The sequence below is a fragment of the Patella vulgata genome, chromosome 8, assembly GCF_932274485.2.
Source record: "Patella vulgata chromosome 8, xgPatVulg1.2, whole genome shotgun sequence".
NCBI classification, from domain to species: domain Eukaryota; kingdom Metazoa; phylum Mollusca; class Gastropoda; family Patellidae; genus Patella; species Patella vulgata.
Genome location: NC_065886.2, coordinates 48,670,672 through 48,685,826, shown reverse-complemented (window position 1 = coordinate 48,685,826; position 15,155 = coordinate 48,670,672). Strand labels below are relative to the sequence as shown.

General features: G+C 37.1%; 1 protein-coding gene across 1 annotated transcript in view; it reads left to right on the top strand.

The window, feature by feature from the left end:
• The window catches only part of LOC126829635 (serine/threonine-protein phosphatase 2A 65 kDa regulatory subunit A alpha isoform), an 80,823-nt gene extending 77,171 nt beyond the window's left edge, over positions 1–3,652 (top strand). Inside the window, exon 16 of the mRNA XM_050559621.1 lies at positions 3,425–3,652. The gene's annotated coding sequence lies outside the window, so the exon portion shown is untranslated. The remainder of the gene's footprint in view (positions 1–3,424) is intronic.
• Positions 3,653–15,155: the final 11,503 nt, after the last annotated feature.

Below are 15,155 nucleotides of genomic sequence, written 5' to 3'. Positions count from 1 at the left end.
GCCACATGTGAGCTCATGGGTATTTCCGTGATACATGGTCAACGTACATGTTAAAGATTGTGGCAAATGTGACATTTCTTGGCCACAGGATTTTCTGAAGGAGAGATCCACCATCCAGGACATGAACCATATTATGCTCTTGTGATACTGACATTTCACTTCCCTTTCCTGATATCCGTAATGCCTCAGCCAAGGCAGGTTTGTTTGCTGCTCTCATAAGTCCAGATGGCTCAAAAAGACAAGAAGGAAGAGTACTGATTTTATACTTGAAGATTTCAGAAATGTCCTCTGCATTCCTCTGTGCTGCTGTCTAATCGCTGGAAAAATAACTGGGAATCCACATTGATTACATCACCATCAACCTTCGCTGAAGACTTGATATCCATTTTAATGACCTGCTCTTTCTTCTTGAAGGAATACTCAAAGACTTGTTTACCCACCATTGACTGTAGGATATGGTTTCCAACTTTCAGTCCTCTGTCAGCATTAACAGTGTTACCTGCTGTTACACCTGTGGTAATGTTGCGAAGTGAGGTATCAGAGGTGAATGGATCACGTTCTTGCAGGAAAGCCAAGAGTTTGTATGTGTCTTTGTCATCACGTTTCTGTCTGGCAACTGTCATGTCTTTGTGTTGTTCGTTGGTAATGTAGTCTGTATCAGTGAACTCCTGCATTGCATCGCTGATGTCAGCACAAGCTGGCATCGAAAGTAACCACTGTGTGTCAGTCCACCACTGGTTTTCATGTTTCTCATCAGTGTTTGCTCTATGACTAGGTCTGATGACAAACCAACCCAATATCTGTCACTGCGTCGAATGACATGGAAGCCAGATGTAAACATAGCATATACCACTGGGTGCCTTTCCTCAAGGTGCATCATTTCTTGTTAATAGATGTGTACAGATTTAGCATTCAAGTTGTGTCCTGTGGCAGCGAAGAATGGCAGAGATAAAGAAGCCAGTGTCCTGTTCTTTCTGCTTTGATGAACATGCGTAGCAAATCCACCATCTCAATGTACTGTATCCACAAAGTTGCTGTCTGAGAAGGAGCTAGAGACGCCGTCACTATTTGAAGTTTCCTCTGTACACTATTGAGAGCTTCATCCTGGCACACAGCATCACAAGACACTTCACCATACAGTAGTTGGTCAAAAAGGTTGTTCTGAGCGAAGTGTTGGATGACAGATTGATGAGTCATTTAACTTGCATTCTTTCTTCAGATCTTTAACAATGACATTTTTGTTACAATATTGCTGACGGCAATCAAGATGAACAGACTGTCCTGGTTTGGTAGAAATACTGTCCTTTCTCAAGATACTGGCACTATTTATTCCACAACTTCCCTTCTCTCGTAGTACAACCGTCTTCTGCCCATTTGTAAGTGGTGTATTGCAGATGACACAAACATCCATGATGGCTCAACTGAAAAAGACAAGAAACGAATTTTAAGTGAATTGTGAAATAAGAGCTCTTATTTGGTTATATTATCAAAATAATGAATAAAAATATAAACAAAACGGTAAACAAAAGGGTATTTGAGGATAAAAGCTTTTAATTTATCGTCTTTGGGACGCTACATAGATTTTTTTACGCAAAAAACCTCAAAAACCGGGAAATGAAAATGACCCAAAAACGTTTCCATACTTTTTTAATCCCGTGAAATGAGGGGCTAGTAAATATGTTTTTCTCCTGGTATAAACTCATAATTAAACTCGTTATTTTGAAAATATTGATGTTGTTGAATCTTTCACAACATAAACACATGATAAGGTTACCTGATAATTTATAGAATTGGATAAAATTGTCTGAATAGCGGTAAATGATGACGTCATTCGGACGTCTCCACAGATTCTAAATATTTTGTGATATTAACATTTTCATCGTGTTTTGGTTATTGCATACGCTCATTTTATGTTTAGACATGTAAATAGGCATATACTTACTTTGCAAATGATTCCATTTTGATGAACTCTGTTTGTTTTTCAATTTGCCGTGAACAGCGTCAACGTCTTTCTTTGTTGTTGGTATTGCGAGTTGTCTCCCTTTGCGCCTACAGAGGTCTTTATGGGACACCATCTTCGCGGTTTTTGATAGCGAGTTTAAAGTTTTAAAAAAACAATGTTGCACCACCTACATTTTTCTACATTTTTGATATGTTATTTTACTGATACTAATCCTTCATTTCCAACAAAAAACGTTTCTTTTGCAATTTGTTCTAGGTAAAACTAGAGATTGACTGGACTAGTTGGATGGCTGAATGGTTAGTGTGTGCGCGCGCTGTATCTTAAAGTCTGTCATAGAGTCAACTGGCGTGGTTTCGAATCCCCGGTTGTACGTGGCAAGGAGTTGTGTCGCCTGTCCAACCTCGTGGGTTTTCTCAGGGTCCTCCGGGTTCCTCCCACTGCTAAAGACCCCTACGCGCAAGCGAATTATGTAAATAAAATTAAACCATATGTTAGTCCCAAAATGACCTAGTTTGTGTCGAGTGGATGTTAAACCCCATTTCTCTCTCTCTCTCTCTCTGTTCGCCACGTGGTACTGGTTGTGATACTGTCCGATATGCACAAATATCGAAAGGAACTGAGATCTTTGGGTTATAAACTTACATTTCAAGTTTCAACAAAATCGGATAAAAATTGTGACCTCTATAGGGTCCACAAGCTAAAAACGTGATTTTTCGTACAAACAGGGGCCATAATTCATGAAGTTTCGATCCGATACATGCCAATATTGAAAGCAGCCGAGATCTTTTGGGGATAAACCTATATTTCAAGTTTCATCAAAATCGGATAAGAATTGTGACCTGTAGAGAGTCCACAAACAATTGTGGACGGACGTCCGGACGGACAGGGGCGACGGCATAATACGTCCACATGAAAATGTGGGCGTATAAAAATGTTTTAATATATATCTCTGCTATACCATAGTCACAGTTCATTTCGAAACTGCCGGACAAAATAACCATTCCCTGTCCTCAAATAATGTTAAAGTATTAATATCAAGGTTGTGGACCCTTTAAAAGTCACAGTTTTCATCAGATTTTGATGAAACTTAAAATCTCAGTCCCTTTCAATATTCGTGCATTTCAGACCAAAACTTCCTTGATTGTACGAAAAATCACGTTTTTGTTTTAGCTTGTTCTCTATCCATCTCTTGCAAAATGTGGGCGTATCTTGTCTGGCAACTGCTGGTTTATTATACGATAATCATGTACATAGCTTGTTGACCCTCTAGAGGTAACAATTTTTATTTTGATTTAAGCTCAAACTCGTATCTTTGTTCAAATTTGAATGTTGTGTGACATAGCAGTCATTGTCAAATTTGTGAAAGATTATGTCTGAAATTAATGATAATGAAAAAAAAAAAATACATATTAAATGTCTAATTACAATACATTCAAAAGGTTTTTTCTTTCTTTTTTGCAGTTGTAATCGGCAGTGACATGTGGATATTTTTAAGTCAGGTGTATTTTGATATAACATGTAGATTCACAACTTAATAGTTTTCTTCATTTGTGACTAGGTTATGTCTGTTGTAATTTGGATACATGTATGGTCAAGATCATGGATGTGCACAGATCATCCTGACCTTGACCAAGACAATAATTTGCCAAGTGTAACTTTCTGATATGTAAATAAAAAGTGAAATATTGATCCTGTTTAATCTTCTGTCAAAATTTTTGAATGGTTCCAGTCTGAATTTTCTGTACAGGTGCGACTTCAAAATCTGTGCACATATACCTTTGCAGTCCTGTCAAATATCATTGATATAAATTTATTGATTCCAAATTTATAGTCATGGGGCAGTTAGATCAAAACTCAATTATTTGAACAATTAAAGACAAAAAAATAACTGTGGAATTTCCTACAGAAAACACTATAAAAAAATCTATAGAATACTATAGTATTTTCCTATAGAAATTTTAGCATAAATCTGTAGGACAAATTATAGGATTTGCACTACAGAAACTGTAACATTTTTTTGGGCTGTTATTTCCTACAGGCCCCAAAATTCTGGAGAATTTCATCCGATAGAAAATGTGATAGCCCCCCCCCCACACACACACACACACACCCACACACACACACACACACACGCTAGAATATTCTGTAGAAAACTACACTGGTAATCTATAGGAAAGTTATGCCATCATTAAAAAGATAACGAAGCCCTACACCTTTGTTAAACATACATTATGCAAGAGCTAAATCTGCCTATTGCAGGTCTTTCTTTAGGCCTGAAATGTTTTCTAAATTATTAATTAGATGTTAATTAATTTATCCAGATCATAATCAACTCTCGATGGCATCGCTAGCCTGCGATATTTACTGGATTTGGATCTGATATGCAGCTCAACTTTCATTCATGATTAAATCATGAAATGGATAATCGAGACTAGGTTTTTTATAGTGCCGACTTTAGTAATGGTGATCGAGGCTCGGCCGAAAATTCAAATGCTAAATTCTCGGTTGAGAGTGGATCAATTTGACTGAAATTTTAAACAAATTCCCTTTACATTATCTAGTTTTTATACGCCCACATTGAAATGTGGTCGTATATTGTCGTCGCCTCCGTCCGTTCGTCGTCCACAATTGCTTGTGGACACTCTAGAGGCGAAAGTTAATATCCGATTGACTTTAAATTTATACACAGTGGATGCTCTAGAGGCTAAAGTTAATATCCGATTGACTTTAAAATTATACACAGTGTTTAAGGTCATGAGACGAAGAAGCCTATTGATTTTTAGTGATTTCCGATAATTACTGCAGAGTTATGGCCCTTGATCACTTTGAAAAATCTTATGGACACTCTAGAGGCTAAAGTTAATATCCGATTGACTTTAAATTTACACACAGTGTTTAAGGTCACGAGACGAAGAAGTCTATTCATTTTCAGTTAGGCCCTTGATCACTTCAAAAATTCTTGTGGACGCGCTAGAGGCCAAAGTTACCATCCGATTGACTTTAAATTTATACACGCTGTTTAAGGTCATGAGACGAAGAATCATATTGATTTTCAACGATTTCCGATAATTACTGCCAAAATTATGGCCCTTGATCACTTTGAATGATCTTGTTGCGCTCTAGAGGCTAAAGTTATCATCCAATTGACTTCAGATTGATACACCGAGTTTAAGGTCTTGAGACGAACAAGTATATTGATTTTCAATGAATTTTTATACGCCCACATTTTCATGTAAGTTGATATAAAATAATTAATAGAATACAATATCAAAAAAACATCGTTTTTAAGGAGTCTAACGTGAGCGCGAGTCACGGGGAAAAACACTCCAGAATTATGGCCCCTGATTGTACGAAAAATCGTGTTTTTAGCTTGTGGACCCTATAGAGGTCATAATTTTTATCCGATTTAAAAAAAAAACGTATTATTATAGCACCGTTACATCTAAGGACGGCTGAGTTCGAATTTCGTGAAAATCGGCCCAAAACTGACAGACAAAATGGCCGCCCCTCGTTCTCAAATAGCGTAAAAATATGGTATATCAAGGTTGTGGGACCCTATAGAGGTCACAATTTTTATCCGATTTTGTTGAAACTTGAAATGTAAGTTTATAACCCAAAGATCTCGATTCCTTCCGATACTTGCGCATATCGCATTGTAATTTCCTGAATTATGGCCCTTGATTGTACGAAAAATCGTGGTTTTAGCTTGTGGACCCTATAGAGGTCATAATTTTTATCCAATTTAAAAAAACCGTATTATTATATCACCATTACATCCTAAGGACGGCTGAGTTCGAATTTCGTGAAACTCGGCCCAAAACTGACAGACTAAATGGCCACCCTTCGTTCTCAAATAGCGTAAAAATATGGTATATCAAGGTTGTGGACACTATAGAGGTCACAATTTTAATCCTATTTTGATGAAACTTGAAATGTAAGTTTATAACCCAAAGATCACGGTTCCTTTCGATATTCGCGCATTTCGAATGTAACTTCCTGAATTATGGCACCTGATTGTACTAAAAATCGCGATTTTAGCGTGTTCTCTATCCATCTCTCAAAAATGTGGGCGTATCCTGCATGCCTGGCAGCCGCTGGTTTATTATAAGTAACTTCTTTTTTATTATTAAAAATGAATTATTTTTATTTAATTGACTTTGATGGAAACACTGGGTCAATATAATGGACATTGCAATGGTTGAATTGCTGTCAAAAAATGAGGTATTACTACGCCGTAATCAGGGGCGGATTGGGGCCGGGAACTGGCCAGGGCTCCTGTGTCGGAGCGGCCCCTTTTACTGACCGCGGGGGCTCTCCCCTGGGAAAATTTTGAAAAATGAACCCAAAATATGCGATTTGGTGGCATCTGATTATAATCCCTGTCAAATAATATATCTGATAAATCGTTTAATTTAGGCCAAAACCCCGACCTGCAAGTAATTTACAACTATCAACCTGTGAAATTATCATATCATAATATTATTAATTAACGTATTATCATTGTATCGCCAAGAGTCAAGAGAATTTAACTGGTTCCAAAATGGGGCTAGTTGAGAAAATGTTGACCATTTGATTAACCAGTTAGGAATATTGAATAAGTAGGAATATTTTCATTGAATAATGTCCCAATTTTCTTGCCGGGAGCGCTAGTTGATTCGTCCTGTGATGGAAGGCCACAAGACACATTGGTACAGAGTGACGAAAGTGAAATTCATGAAAGCTGCTTTTTGAATCTTGGATTTGTTCGGATGAAATTCGGAATCCCCATTGCAGGATTCCGAATTCCGGCCCACACCCAGGACACCCGACCCAGAAAGTTTATTATACCAGCCCATACCAGACTCCAGTATACAACATGATTATTTTTTTCATTTTTTAAGCCCTTCGGGCGATCGCCCAATGGCCCAATCCGCCCCTGGCAAAGAATTATATTTATTTATTTGTGCATGTAAGAAGGGAATGTGTGATAAATAAAATCTCCTACTCGTCTTTTTGGATATCAAAAAATATCAACACTCGTCGATAAAGTAAAAAAAGCTCGCAGATCTTAGGGGTTTTTTTTTTTTACTTTATCGACTTGTGTTCATATTTTTTGATTTCAAAAAAGACTCCTAGGAGATTCTCTATATAAATGTTTCATTACCGAAAAAGTAAAAATATGCGACAACTCTTGTTGACTGCCAGCTTTTTATCAAATCTCCCATAATGTATCATCAAATATAACGACAAGTTAAGGACATGTGAAAGCTAACAGGGCTTCCAGCAACAGACTTACAGTACTTTTACTCCGTTAAAAGATACCCAATACCACCACGTACTACAACCTAATGAGAACGGTAATTGGCTGATTGGGACCATGGCTGATTGGGACCCGGCTGACTGGGACCAGATTTGTGGCTGACTGGGACCAGATTCTTGGCTGACTGGGACCAGATTTATGGATGATTTATGGATGATTGGTACCACGACAAGGCTCATTCGGACCATTACTTAAATGACGCGAGTATTTAAAATATGTTTGCATATTTTTATAATAAGACAACTATGACAATAAATAGAGTAATTAGTCACAAATAATAGTGTAATTAGTGAATGACGGCTTCAATACAAATGAGCTAAATCACAGAGAAGATGCTTCACATTCTTGGCTGATTGGGACCAGATTTCTTGGCTGATTTGGACCATGATCAGGTGGTCCGAATCAGCCTAGTGGTGGTCCCAATCAGCCTGGAATGTGGTCCCAATCAGCCTGGAATGTGGTCCCAATCAGCTTTGACTTTTGGCCCAATCAGCCATGGTCCCAATCAGCTTGGTTCCATGATGCAATAATGTGCTAGGCCGTGGACTGGGCAAGATTATCTGGCTTAGATCTTTACTCTCGTTAAAACGTCTGGGGCTGCCTTTCCCATTTTTTAAATTGATAGATACAGCAAAAATGGTGTTTTAACTAACACACTTCACATGTCGCCGAAAGTGTGTATAATATTTATAACATTATCTGAATAAGAATTATATTTTTTCTCGCCACAACACAAAGTTGCTACAATAATTGTTGGGGAAGGCCTAGGGACATATGGCTCAGAGCTATAAAACATTATTTATCTAACTTGTTTTTTTCACTCAGCTGAAAATTCATTCAATTTCAACGGCTTTATTCATTCAATTTCAACGCCTTTTTACTAGCTTGAATCTGAATATTGGAGAAAACTTAACTGAGTAATTCCTTGATGCTACACTAAATTTGACTAAACTCTTAGCTGAGTAAAAAAAAAAAATTTGGGCTAGGAGAGGGGTCAAATGAACCTGTGAGTCACCAAACTCATTTTCCATCAGGCCATAATTACATTAGGCCTCTATACTAAAATTTAATTTCTCATCATTTTGCAAAATAAGTTGGGGCAGAATTTTCGATCAACCACTGGTTATTGCTCGTGTCTAAGATTGACAAGCAAAACAATGCTATATGTAGGTGAAAAGAGTATAGCAATTGACATCCCCTAAAGGCAATGCACAAAATAAGACCAAGCATATTGTTAATTCTAGAAAAACAGTCATAACAATGCATACTGTAATAGTATGTTTGAAAGATCTCAAATTATTTGCAAAATCCAATTAAGAACTCATTTGTTCAAAAAAATCTTATGTAGACTAAAACTGAATAGACATATATATATAGTTTATTGCTCTTAAAAGCACTTTTAGCATGCTTATGGGTGATTTGGCGCTCAAGAACTGGACATTTATTATTATTGCATGTTCATATTGTTCAATCAGGAAGCTAATGATCAATAGTCATCAATATCATCATCTGATAAATCATCAGCATCAATTTCTGTTGTCGTAACCATAGTATTATTACAGTCCCTACATCCACAAAAATTGGTGCGGGAGAGATTTTCAAGTCTACATGAACATCTTTTAGAGTCACTGGATCAATTGCCATCCATTTTATTGAAATGTCATGATCAGCTATATTCCACCCATGCTCTGACGGGAGTGGAGGGGAAATAACATTTTTCATAGAATGCCTATGGATTGAAGCCTGATAGTTACATCTTTTAACATGTAACACCAAGGCATCTTTAGGTGTGTGTGTGGGGGGGGGGGGGGCTTTGTTCAGAAGAATTTTTTTACGCAGAATAATTTATATCTGGCACTGTCCACACTTTTACCTTTCTGTATATACAAATCACAAACAAATTCTTCTAAAGCAATATGAGGGTTTTATCCTTGGAAGCAGCTTTTTGAATCACAGCCAGTGAATGTATGAAGTCTAACCAAGGCTAATGAAATTTCACGACCAAGTGACTGAAACACTTTTAGTAAGGGAAATTAAAATGATCGCCACATTTGTATGAGGGCTTTTGATAAATATATCTGTTAACATCGGAGTAGGCCATTTTGTCTGTCAGTTTTGGGCCGGTTTTCACGAAATTCGAACTCAGCCATTCCTAGGGTGAAACGGTGATATAATAATACGTTTTTTTAAATCGGATGAAAAGTATGGCCTCTATAAGGTCCACAAGCTAAAAACGCGGTTTTTCGTACAATCAGGGGCCATAATTCAGGAAGTTACGTTCCGATATGCACGAATATCGAAAGGAACCGAGATCTTTGGGTTATAAGCATACATTTCAAGTTTAAACCAAACCGGATAAAAATTGTGACCTCTACGTTGTTCACAAGCTAAAAACGTGGTTTTTCGTACAATCAGGGACCATAATCCATGAAGTTACAGACCGATACGGACTCAGACTAGCAATTATTTGCACATTGACTTCAATGTTAAATGGCTGTAACATCACAGGCTGTAGCTATTTGCTCAACATTCCGTTGGTTTCAATTTTTATAGGCACAATGGGGACCACATTTGGCAATATCCTCATCATAAATTTGTAGGGGGTTGACCATTTAGATTTTTTGCTACGGGGATTTGATGTTGACAGGGGTGAAAATCTCACTTCCGACACAATGATTGCTCTGCAGAAAGACACTTTACACCCCCTATCCCACACTGATCCGCAGTGAATATTTGCTACGCCGCTACAATCACTGATAAGGATGACATCGATGCGGCTTAATGAGCCAGAAATATTAACTTTTTTCCTGCGACAAATTAAATTCTAAAACATTTTTTTATGTATTGGAAAAATAAATAAAGGCGTTTGACGTATTTGAAGGTAAAAATTATTTCCTATTTAGTGTAAATGGGTATTAAAATGACTAAAATGCAGCATTCTCTCCGAAGCAGTAACGTCTTATGTAAACAATGCACGCGCCATTCAGCCAATGATTGACGCCGCGTGCTGTGACAGCACGTGTTAAGGCAGTCATCTTTGACAGAGATATATCACTAGACTCGTAATTCTCTGTGAAACAGATTGCCCCTATCCCTCCGCTGTAATATCATCAGTATTACCCAAAACTGCTATGAAATTGCAATTCTAGACAAAAAAGTCAACCCAAAAATGAAGGAAGAGAGGAGAAAAAAATTAAGGGAAAAATTGTATCATGAAATAAGGGGAAATAATTACTAGTCTTAATCCATACATGCCAATATCGAAAGGAACCGAGATCTTAGGGTGATAAACCTATATTTCAAGTTTCATTGAAATCAGATAAAAATTGTGACCCGTAGACTGTTCACAAACAATTGTGGGCGGACGGACAGGGGCGACGACAATATACTTGAAAATGTGGGCGTATAAATAAGGATATTTAGGTTTTTATATATATGTACAGAAGACAATAAATAACAGGACGTGACGTGATATAACAGGTGCAAAAATAAAGAAGTGCCAGTAGAGACGATCACAGACATTGACAGACGAATTTGTGACAAAACAGACATGAATATGGACGAACATTTAGACAAGCATAGACATTTACATACGGACATTTTGACAAAACAGACACGAATGTTTACAAACATTTAAACATAGTGACATAGTATGTACATATATATACATAAATAAAACAAAAAAATCCGTCCAAATAAAAAATTCTCCACTTTACTTCATTCTGACATACATTAAATATTAATAATGTATACAAAATATTACAAATACGATACATATATACATTCTTAGAATAATAGATTTCCATGACAATGGATTATAAATAATATTAGATAACGTACAACAAAAGGGTTAAAAGTATATAATACATAACATGGCATAAATCTACATAGTCTTCCTGGTATAGTTTGACAATGACCAATATAGGAACAATGAGATGAAATAAAGGTTCATAGACCAATTATGTAATCTGGCTATAATAAAACTTAACCTTTCATTAATTTACATAATCTTCCTGGTATAATTTGGCAATAGAACCATACAGAAGTAAAGAGATTAATTAAATGTCAATAGATCAATTAGGCTGTACATTTATTTATATCCATCTTATTCTCTAATACACCGATTATAGAGAAATAAAGGTATACAGGGTTTTAAAATCCCCTTAAATAGTGTTGAAGTAAAAAGTGTAAAAATATATATTAAGATTATATTTAAATATTATTAGAATATTATATATATATATATATATATTAGAATCGTTAATTAAAGCTGCTCTTTGGTAATATATAATTGAAATTAAAGATGGCAAAATAAAACTACATTTTTATGCTAACGTTTTCACCGCGATAGCGGCTCTTCGGTGCAACTCTTCCTCGGGTCTGTTTGTGAGTGTATGGCCTTGTCCATTCTCCCTTCCCTTTGGTTTTTATACGCCCACATTTTCATGTGGACGTATATTGTCGTCGCCCCCGTCCGTCCGTCCACAATTGTTTGTGAACAGTCTACAGGTCACAATTTTTATCCGATTTCAATGAAACTTGAAATATAGGTTTATCACCCTAAGATCGCGGTTCCTTTCGATATTGGCATGTATCGGACTGTAACTTCATGGATTATGGCCCCTGATTGTACGAAAAATCACGTTTTTAGCTTGTGAACACTGTAGAGGTCACAATTTTTATCCGATTTGGTTTAAACTTGAAATGTATGCTTATAACCCAAAGATCTCGGTTCCTTTCGATATTCGCACATATCGGGACCTAACTTCCTGAATTATGGCCCCTGATTTTAGCTTGTGGACCCTATAGAGGTCATAATTTTTATCCGATTTCAAAAACCGTATTATTATATCACCATTAAACCCTAAGGAATGCGGAGTTCGAATTTTGTGAAAATCGGCCCAAAACTGACAGACAAAATGGCCGTCCATCGTTCTCAAATAGCGTAAAAATATGGTATATCTAGGTTGTGGACCCTATAGAGGTCACAATTTTTATCCGATTTTGTTGAAACTTGAAATGTAAGTTTATAACCCAAAGGTCTTGGTTCCTTTCGATATTTGTGCATTTCGTAAAATCGGTCCAAAACTGACAGACAAAATGGCTGCCGTTCGCTCTCAAATAGCGTAAAAATAAGGTACATGTATATCAAGGTTGTGGATCCTATAGGGATCCCAATTTTTATCCGATTTTGTTGAAACTTGAAATGTAAGTTTATAACCCAAAGATCTCGGTTCTTGTCGATATTCGCGTATATTGGAACGTAACCTCCTGAATTATGGCTCCTGATTGTACGAAAAATTGCGTTTTTAGCTCGTGGACCCTATAGAGGTCATAATTTTTATCCGATTTAAAAAAAAAACGTATTGTTATATCACCGTTACACCCTAAGATCTCGGTTCCTTTCGATATTCGCGCATGTCGGACCGTAACTTCCTGAATTATGGCCCCTGATTGTACGAAAAATTGCGTATTAGCTTGTGGACCCGATAGAGGTCATAATTTTTATCCGATTTAAAAAAAACGTATTATTATATCACCGTTACACCCTAAGGACGGCTGGGTTCGAATTTCGTGAAAATCGGCCCAAAACTGACAGACAAAATGGCCGCCCTTCGTTCTCAAATAGCGTAAAAATATGGTATATCAAGGTTGTGGAACCTATAGAGGTCACAATTTTTTTCCGATTTTCTTGAAACTTGAAATGTAAGTTTATAACCCAAAGATCTCGGTTCCTTTCGATATTTGCACATATCGAATTGTAATTTCCTGCATTATGGCCCTTGATTGTAGGAAAAATCACTTTTTAGCTTGTTCTCTATCCATCTCTCGAAAATGTGGGCGTATCCTGCCTGACAGCCGCTGGTTTTGTCGGGTATGGTGGCTGATTTCGTATTGAGTTTGTTATTCGTTCCTTTTGTTTATTGGTTCTCTGAAGGAAGAATCCAGCACCTGAAAAGAAAGAAAAGAAGAAAGAGCGTATCTGGTCTTATAGTGGTTATGTTTCGTCTAGTAAGGATTTCGGTATGGGTGGGGGACGGGGGAGGAGGTAGAAACTAATAATAAAGTAATTAGGTAGATAAATAATGAATAGAATCTGCGTACAGATCTAAACATGGTACGGAAACTGCCCTAAATTGTGTAATAAATAACCTGATCACATGTGTCGATGGAGGGGAAATATTCTTCCTAGTTCTTTTGGATTTGTCGGCCGCATTTGACACCATCGACCACTCTCGACTCCTGGAACGACTGCAAACCGCATTTGGTATAACCGGAATTTGCTTAAATTGGTTCGCTCCATACTAGTCACATAGAACTCCAACAGTTATCATCAAATCTGTGCCCTCGTGTGAGACTGTATTACAGTGCGGCGTTCCCCAAGGGTCTGTTCTCGGTCCCTTGCTGTTTACCATGTACATGAAGCAGCTTGGACATCTTCTCAAATCTCTATCAATACAACATCACTTCTACGCTGACGACTCACAACTTTTTCACTCATTTGTTCCGGAAATAAATCAGACAGAAATACAATGTAAAATGACATCTTGCATACAGAATGTAAAATTATGGATGAACATAAACAAGCTAAAATTAAATGAAGAAAAAACGGAAATATACTTGTCATAGGCCCCAAACCACGACTCAAGAAAATAACTGACAAATCGCTTTCAATCAACGATGTCATCTTCCCTTTTTCCCCAGTTGCTAAAAACCTTGGCGTATTTATTGACTCTCAGTTAAACATGGACAACTATATTAATGATCTGTGCAAAAAATGTTATTTTCACCTCAAAGGTATTGGTTCCATTCGAAATCTCATCACTGAAGACGCAGCCGCAGCTCTAGTTAGATCTCTCATTTTTTCTAGACTTGACTATTGCAACAGTCTACTTGTCGGAATACCAAAGTACCAAATGGAACGTCTTCAACGCATCCAAAATACAGCTGCTCGCATTGTGATTAGGTCATATCACTCCTGTGCTGAAAAAACTTCATTGGTTGCCTGTCCAAGCCAGGATCGATTTCAAGATATTGTCTCTTGCCTATCAGTATAAAGATGATGGCCTAGGTATCACAAGACCGCCCTCAAGACAGGTAGAACGAATGAAGAAAGACCTTTGATCTATATTTCACAAACACGGCTTAAATTTAACAATCGAAGCAAACAAAAGCATCGTTAATTTCCTTGATGTTACGCTCAACCTTACAAATGGTAAATACGCCCCGTTCAACAAACCGAACAATTCACCGCTGTATAAAAAAAGTCCAACCACCCACCGAGTATACTCAAAAACATTCCAGATGCCTTTAACAAACGTCTAAATGAAATATCGAGTGACAAAGAAACATTCGACAAGGCTGAGCCCCTATATCAAACGGCATTGAATAACAGCAGATACGATCATCAACTCGCCTATTCCCAAGCATACCAGAAAACTACAACAACAGACCCCGTAAACGACAAAAAAATGTAATTTGGTTCAATCCACCATACAGCCGAAACGTACAGACAAATGTTGGTAAAACTTTCCTTAAAATATTAGACGAGGAATTCCCAATCACAAATAAACTTCACAAAATATTCAACTGAAATACCGTCAAAATTAGCTACTGTACAATGAATAATATTCAACAGAGCATCAACAATCACAATAAATCATTCCTGGCTAAAAGTGATTCAAACTCAAATAACTAAAAATGCAATTGTAGAAATCGTGACAGTTGCCCCTTACCAAAAAAGTGTTTGACGCGTCAGTAATATACCAAGCGACAGTCTCCGCTAACAACAAACCAGAAGAAATCTATGTAGGCCTCACTGAGGGCCCTTTTAAAACTAGATTTAATAACCACGCTTATTCTTTTAGAAACACTAAGCTGAAAAACTGCACA